Source organism: Spinacia oleracea, chromosome 1, assembly GCF_020520425.1.
Source record: "Spinacia oleracea cultivar Varoflay chromosome 1, BTI_SOV_V1, whole genome shotgun sequence".
Taxonomy (NCBI): Eukaryota; Viridiplantae; Streptophyta; class Magnoliopsida; order Caryophyllales; family Amaranthaceae; genus Spinacia; species Spinacia oleracea.
In genome coordinates this window covers 38,398,499-38,406,167 of record NC_079487.1, presented here as the reverse complement: position 1 = coordinate 38,406,167, position 7,669 = coordinate 38,398,499, and the positions used below count along the sequence as shown (strand labels likewise).

At 33.5% G+C, this 7,669-nt stretch overlaps 1 long non-coding RNA gene across 1 annotated transcript; it reads right to left on the bottom strand.

Moving 5' to 3' along the window:
• Window positions 1–3,928: 3,928 nt before the first annotated feature.
• On the bottom strand, window positions 3,929–7,129 carry LOC130466344 (uncharacterized). Its single transcript, XR_008926528.1, has 3 exons — window positions 5,896–7,129; window positions 4,292–4,368; window positions 3,929–4,054 (listed from the first exon to the last, which is right to left on the bottom strand). It is a non-coding gene; the product is annotated as an uncharacterized lncRNA (long non-coding RNA).
• Between the last annotated feature and the right edge of the window lie 540 nt (window positions 7,130–7,669).

The following is a 7,669-nucleotide window of genomic DNA, read 5'->3' as shown; positions in this document are numbered from 1 at the left end:
CATAACACCCACAAGCAAAGTATGATAGTATTAGAATTTAGAACACCCATCCCCCTCATACAGTTCTAACCCTGTTTATCGATCCAGTTATGCACAACAAATTTGTGTTTAGCACTTTAGCCATGTGTTAAGTAACATTTATGATACTATTTATAGTCTTCTTCCTTCGACTTTGAATAAGGTTGTTGAAAAATCGGTTCAGACCACATCGAAGACAATAGGTTAGGTTTCCAAGTTAATAAATATTTCATTTTCTGGGTTCAATTGAACCAAGGAAAACATCAAAACTGGACCAGACGAATGTTTTAACCTAAATTAAACAACGGTTCTTTAACTTCGCTTCAGAATCAATTTAAGTCTATTATGGTATGAATTTTTTTTAAGAAATTATACAAGGATATGGTCAAGTTTGACAACGGACATGAAGTTTGATATGTATGTTCAGTTTGTAAGGACCAACCATAATGTTATTTTGAATTATGAATGTGTAATGTTCCTTTTTGTTTGTCCCATTTGGATTATTCCATTTGAAAAGAGAGAATTTGACCATCAGTGATTATCGATTTACATAAGAAAAAACATGCCCGTGTGGGATCTTGTTAGATACGTCTCGATGTGTATTTTCAAAATGTCAACTTATTATAATTTTTTATCATACAAAATTGATGATATCTATGTTTAGACGGGTTCCTTGAAAACGTCAAAAAGGTAAATGAGAAAAAAAAAAAAGGGGACGAAGTTTGTAATTGATACAATCCCTTATACTCCATCCACGTTTTGAATAAGTGCATCAGTTTGACCGGCACGTAGTTTTAGAATTTCAAGTTGAATTTAGTATAATATGAAGTGGGGTAAGTGGGTGTGTTCTTTGTTGTAGAAAATGATAGTGAAAGAATTTTCTATTGTAAAAATTGGTGGTGTGAGTAGACCTAGAAAACGGGTCGTTTGGATCGGGTTCGGATCGGGTAAATTTGGGCCATTTCTACTTCGGATGGGTCTGGTTCATTTGGGTTTCGAGTTACTTCAGTTGTTTAGGTTTGGGTCAGGATTTCAGGTTGATATTGGATCGGGTCAATATTGGATCGGGTCATATCAAATCAGTTCATACCGGATCGGGTTTTCCAGGTTATATCAGATTTGGCTTAGATCAAGTTTGTCGAGTTGGATTGGATTTTGATTAGGTTATTGCTCTTTAGATTTGGTGGTCATTCATAAAATTATTATTATTATTATTATTATTATTATTATTATAATTATTATTAATATTCTTATTATTATTATTATTATTATTATTATTAGTATTATTATTATTATTATTATTATTATTATTATTATTATTATTATTATTATTATTATTGTTGTTGTTGTTGTTATTATTATCATGTAACGACATTTTTTAAAAAAAGTTAAGGGATAAGACTTAAGCGTATACAGTTCGAAGTTCAATGGTTTATGGTATGGAAGTTATTACAGTAAACGATAATTCAATGGTCACATTTTCAATTTTTACAAGTAATAAATTAGGCGATTCTAGTCTTAATTCTACTAATTTACGGGCGAGAAGACGAGACATGAGACATGAGACATGGACAAATATAATATTGCGTAATGTATTTTATTGATCAACAATAAATTATCATGATTTGGTAAAGTATGTAACTAGTACTGAGACCAAACGCTCGGATTACTTTAAGGACAATATGTCGCTATAAATGAAATTTATGGTTGAAATTTGATTTCTTTTACTAAGTTTACTTTATTGCATTTCCACATATCATAAGTTCGTAACATTATCATAGTTTTTTCCTATAGCACAAAAGGGAACAAAATAAAATGAAAATAATAATAATAATAATAATAATAATAATAATAATAATAATAATAACACTAAAAGTTAAAGAAACTTGTATTTAAACTATTGGTAAATTCTAGTTGCTCTTGGCTCGGATTGGTTTCGGGCCTTCGGTTCGGATCATTTCGGGACTCCGGGTTGATTTAAATTTTACAGTTATTTTCGATTTGGGTTAATTCGGTTACAGGTGAAGATCGATTCGGGTTACTTCACTTACTTAAAGATGGAGGGAGTATTTAGAAAGATTGATGATAGTACATAGTTTCTTTCCTTCAAAGCATGGTTTTAAAAATCATTGTGAATTGATCAATTGAGGAAACTAATACGTACTTGTTATAAAAGTTCTTACCAGGCCCCCAACATTTCGGGGGCCCAGGGCAAATCAACGATAAAGGGCTCTTGTGTACAATGGGATCTCTTAAATTTTGATATTTATGGGTCCAAACAAATACTAGTATAAGTAATTTTTATTCGTAACTTTGAGGTTTAATTTCAACGTTGAAATAATAGTATTTTCTAGCTTGTATCTAGAACAATAGAGTTAAAAAAATTAATTAAAACAAAGAAGAGAGAAGTTGATAAAACTGTAAAAATGAAAAAGCCAGTTTTAGGAATCGAACATGTGCAACATTGGAAAACCCCATTTCCTTTAACCAACTGAGACACCAATCATTCAATGCAATGTTTCAAATTATATGTTACTTATCTGTAACTTAATTAAATTGTAAATTTGGGGCCCTTTTGATTTGGGGGCCCAGCGCGGTTGCCCCTTGTTTCACCCCTCAGGGTCGGGACTGGTTCTTACTTGGACCGGACTTATATTTGGATCGGTCCAGGTTTTGGACTAAACATATCCGTCCAATTTTAATCAGTGTGGTCTCTAGGTCTAGAAAATACATTTGTCAGGTTCTGGTTCAGTCTGTTCCAATCCGATTCTAAACTTATTTTAGGGTACTTGTTCATGTTCCTTTGTAGTTACTTTACTTGAGATCTAACCCTCCTCCCCTTTGTGTTACTCATTGTAACTGCTTTTACTACTCATGCTTTTCTAAACGAACTTTCCCGTTGGATCGACTCTTACTTACCGTAGCAGTTTATTAGAGTATATAAGGTTCAGTTTGTGTGCACTTCGACAACAGACCACATGTCAGTAATAGGGAAAGCATGTTCACAATTATTATTCTATCAAATTTCCAAAAAAGAACCAGATTCAGTTTTCACGTGTATAGACACTCTATACGTGAACTCTCATCGCCAAGGAAACTATTTAGTGTCATTTAACATCAAGTTTCACATACAGATAGGTACAGTGCTTGGTAATATGCAATCAACACATACTGTCGGGCGAAAGAGCTTTCCTTCAACTCCCTTCTTAAAGAAATATCCAGCAGCATATGCCAACTTAGGGACCTGCAAGAAGCAAATAGAGTGAATGTCATACAACGTCCAACATTTAGTAGCCCAGCACTAGTACAAAAAAGGGCAAAGAGACCCTTCCAAAATGGCCTAAGAGACCTCTTTTGAGGGGGTCTCTATCTCAAAGGTCTCTTTGATTAAGAGACCTACTCATCTAAAGGGGGTCTCTTTGATAGAAACAAGAGACCCCTTAAGTAAGAAAGGGGGTCTGTTATGTAAAGCATACTAAAAATAATTAAAAAGGAAAAAAGACCCATTCTTGAAGATATGAGGTCTCTTTGTTAAATAAATTCAGACCCAATATGTAAAAAAAGGGGTCTCTTTGAATTAATTTTTGTTTTTTACTCAACAAACTCAGACCCCCTATTTCACATAACGGGTCTCTTTGCTATGTTTTTATTTAAAAAAATTGGTTCAACAAAAGACCCAATATCTCACCTAACGGGTCTCTTTGACGATTTTAGATTTTTTTAAAAAAAAACGCCAGCACATCACTGCATATTAAATTGCTTAAATTAACGAAGCACCAATCGAAAAATAAACAAAAATTGCATTCAAAATCTTCTACACAATTACAAATTATTCATCCAAGATCGATCACATTCATAATCTAAATTTTATGTCTAAAAATACAAAAATTGTTTAAGTACAAGAATAAATTCCCGTTCCAATTCACCTAAATAAACCCAATAAAAAAAGTACTTTTTGTATCTTCCAAATGGACAATCCTAACCAGCAATCTTCAGAAATGAATGGTAAGAACGCTATAATAGCTACAGCGTTTACCTGCAAGCAATAATAGAGACAATGGCATTTTGGTACTCATGTGTCACTTTATGGAGGAAGAATCTGAACTATTGTTGTAACTTACCAAAATCATTGTCCTTTCAAGTTCCAAAAAACTTAACTTTCAAGACCTCATAAATGAGCACATTAAAAGATAATAGATTGCAATTTGCAAATGCTGCTAATTCAGTATGAGAAATGAAACATTTAAAGAACATAATAGACAAGTTCACTCACCAGCCAATATTTTGAAGACACCCCTTCAATCAGTGTACTTCTTTCCAACTGCAATGACGTCATAGTCTTCACTTCACCTATGGAAATCCAATGACAGAAGTCAAGTATCATGTTTGAAATATCTTTGATGGAATCTCATTTTCAAAAGAAGTGGGGGGGGGAGGGGGTTACATTATGGCATCCTTAGTACTGGAAATGCAGGTTGCTGTGCTAATATATATAGCACTACAAGAAGAAAACGCCGAAGTTGTATCTGACATATGTGACGACCAACTTAATTCTGTACGAAAACTTCTAAGGCGTAATAATTTCCAGGCTAAAGTAAGCCGCAATTACAAATTCAAATAAGTATCTTGACTGATGCAAAAATAGCATCAAAATATTTTATGTCACTGGAGCTAGACTCTTGTTTAATAATACATATCTTGACTGATGCAAAAATAGAATCAAAATATTTTATGTCACTGGAGCTAGACTCTTGTTTAATAATACATGAATGACTAAGCTCTGAGCCTCTGACAATAGCATAAAATAGAATGTCTATTACTGGAAAAGTGATATGTACACACATGTGGTGATACAAAGAAAAGACAGTTTAAAAGAAAACGTAAATAAAATGATAACCTCCAAAAGACTTGCGAAGTTTTTGTGGGTATAGGAATATAGGTATGAAAATGATCATTTGTTCCATGTTAAAAAAGAAACGGAAAAAAAAGAAGAGGGAGTAACATACACAGCAAATAGAGGGAGAGATCTAGAGAGAGAGGGAGAGAGAGAGAAGCCAGAAATCTCAAATTCAGACTTTGGTAATAAATTAATCTATGCTAGAACCACAAATCCTATTCACAACAGTAGTAATCCAATTGTTATACAAGATTAAAATTAATTTTTTGAAATAAAATAAGTATATCTTAAATGATGTATGCAATAACGCAAGAAACCTAAGAGTAAGAAGTAAAACATCATCTCAAGAGTCAAATCAACGACCTTCAAACCCTACTGACAGTAGATGGAAAAAGATATAGACTTTACGGAAAATAAAATGTGAGAACCTGAGATAGAGTCCAAGTATCACTAATTCACAAGCCAAAATAATAACGAGTAAAAGGAAGAACACTTAAGAATAAAACATAGTGCTGGTAGTTTTGAGAAAGAAAATACCATCAGAAAAATAACATATATGCGAAGAGGCCAAAATGCAAAGAAGAACTAGACATGCTTAACAACAATCTGCTTATAGGTTAACAAATGAACGAGCGAACTCAACATAAGTTGCATTCTGTCATACACCGACACTAGATTGCTTAGCTTAGTGTACTAGCTAGTAGATCAGTTAATCAGATATACCAACAAAATAAAAGCTCTCTAAATCGCACCCAATATCATAATAAGTTCGCCCCGTATTGTACGAATACAACACAATTCAAATTTGATATTCACTTAAATCCACTCATGCCAACAAAAACCTTACAAAATCCAAAAACCTCACTTAAATCCACTCATGCCAACAAAAACCTTACAAAATCCAAAATCAAAGCACCGTTGAACATGATGACATTATATTACTTAGTACAGGAAACCAGAAAGTAAATATAAAAGTATACCTTAGCACTTCCAACACTGATCTTGACCTCAGTAGTGAGTATTAAGGAGTACTTGATTATCACCACAAAATGACATAAATGAGATTAGCAAATGAGATTCCATCATCGACCTATATTAGCAAATGAGATTCCATCATCAACACTTGACCAGCCTACTAATTAGTTAAAGTACATTTATTGGCTAATAGGAGATATAAGGGGAGTATGACACAAATGAGTAGTTATTTCAGGTCTCCATTACAATCCTCCCATGAAAGTTTCACTGCATGTATAGCAAGTTAGTAACATTAGAGTATATAGATACAGAAGTTGCAACATTTAGAACATTGGCCGGCACGGCCTCCATAGCACATTTACTTATAAAAAGGAGATAGTTAATCAATTATTTGATTATGGAATAAACGTTCGCAGAATATTATAAGAAAATAAATAAGATAAGATAAAAAGCTATCTTTCCTTTAAAACTCTGGCTCTATTGGGTTGATGAGTAAAATAGTTCAGGGTAAGCTCAAACAAGAAATCTGCGAAACAACAGTAGGGAACCAATGAAATCAAATGTCATAATATTTATAATTTGGCCATTTATGCAAACAATAAACTGAAGACAACAAGAACAATTCCTTTTCCTAGGTTGTGGTCATTTACACTATCTTAACATTATATAATAGACAATGTTCAGAACTTTTCTAGTTCTGTTATCATAAAACTTTACTCTTGACATAGGTCACAAATTCAAAACAAATATTGGGAAGTTTTCAACTCAAATTCTCAATGTAAAAGCAAAATCAATAAACATATAAACATAACTTAACCCATATCACAATTATTGATATTTACCTACGTTTCAAAGGGATTCATGTAATCAGCCTCCAAATCCAACAAACATATCAGCTGCAAAAATCAGAAATTAACAACATTATCAAACAAGCTTCAACATTAAAGAAAAATTGGGTAAAACATAAAAAATAGAGAATTGGGGTTTAGAGAAATTGGAAATAATCTGATAGAAAAGAAGAATGAGGAGGCTGATGTTGGAGATTAGGGAGATTAGCCATAAGATTAAGTCTCACTGTCAGGTTTTAGTGAAGATTTAGACTTCTCTGGATTTGAAGTGACAATGAGCCCCTCTGGACACAACAATAACTATTGGCGCAACAAGGCCGCCATGAACCTGCGTTGCAAACCCTGCTCCGCTGCCTCCCCATCTATCTCTTATGGCTGCTCTCCCTCGATTCGTTTTCTTAAAACTTTAGGTTTTTCGCTGGTACAAGGAAGGAAGAAAGAAATTGAGGTTTTGATTACAGATACTACAAATATTTTTAAGAGAAAAAATTAGGAAGAGACCCGTTAAGGCAACCTAACAGGTCTCTGCTTTCTCCCTTAGTGGACCCCACCGACAAACATTATCAAATGGGACGAGAGGGAGAGACCACTTATGTATGTTAACGGGTCTGTTTTTGTTGGTAAGTGGGTCCATGTTAATATAAGAGACCTTTTATTTGTTATAGCCTTATAGGGGGTCTTTTTAATTAAAGAGACCTCTTATTTAATCAACGGGTCTTTTTTTAGAGATCTCTTTGGTCATTTTTGTAGTAGTGCAGCCTCCACTGAAACCATATTATTATTACTGGTTCACCTCTGTGACCACCATTGACCGCAATCTATCCATTAGGGGTGATATTTCATCAGAAACAAGGGAAAATGGATCTAGGTCCTGGGAAAGAAATTCAGTGACTTTCAGTTGAAAATTACAATAAAAAACAAATCTGAAGCT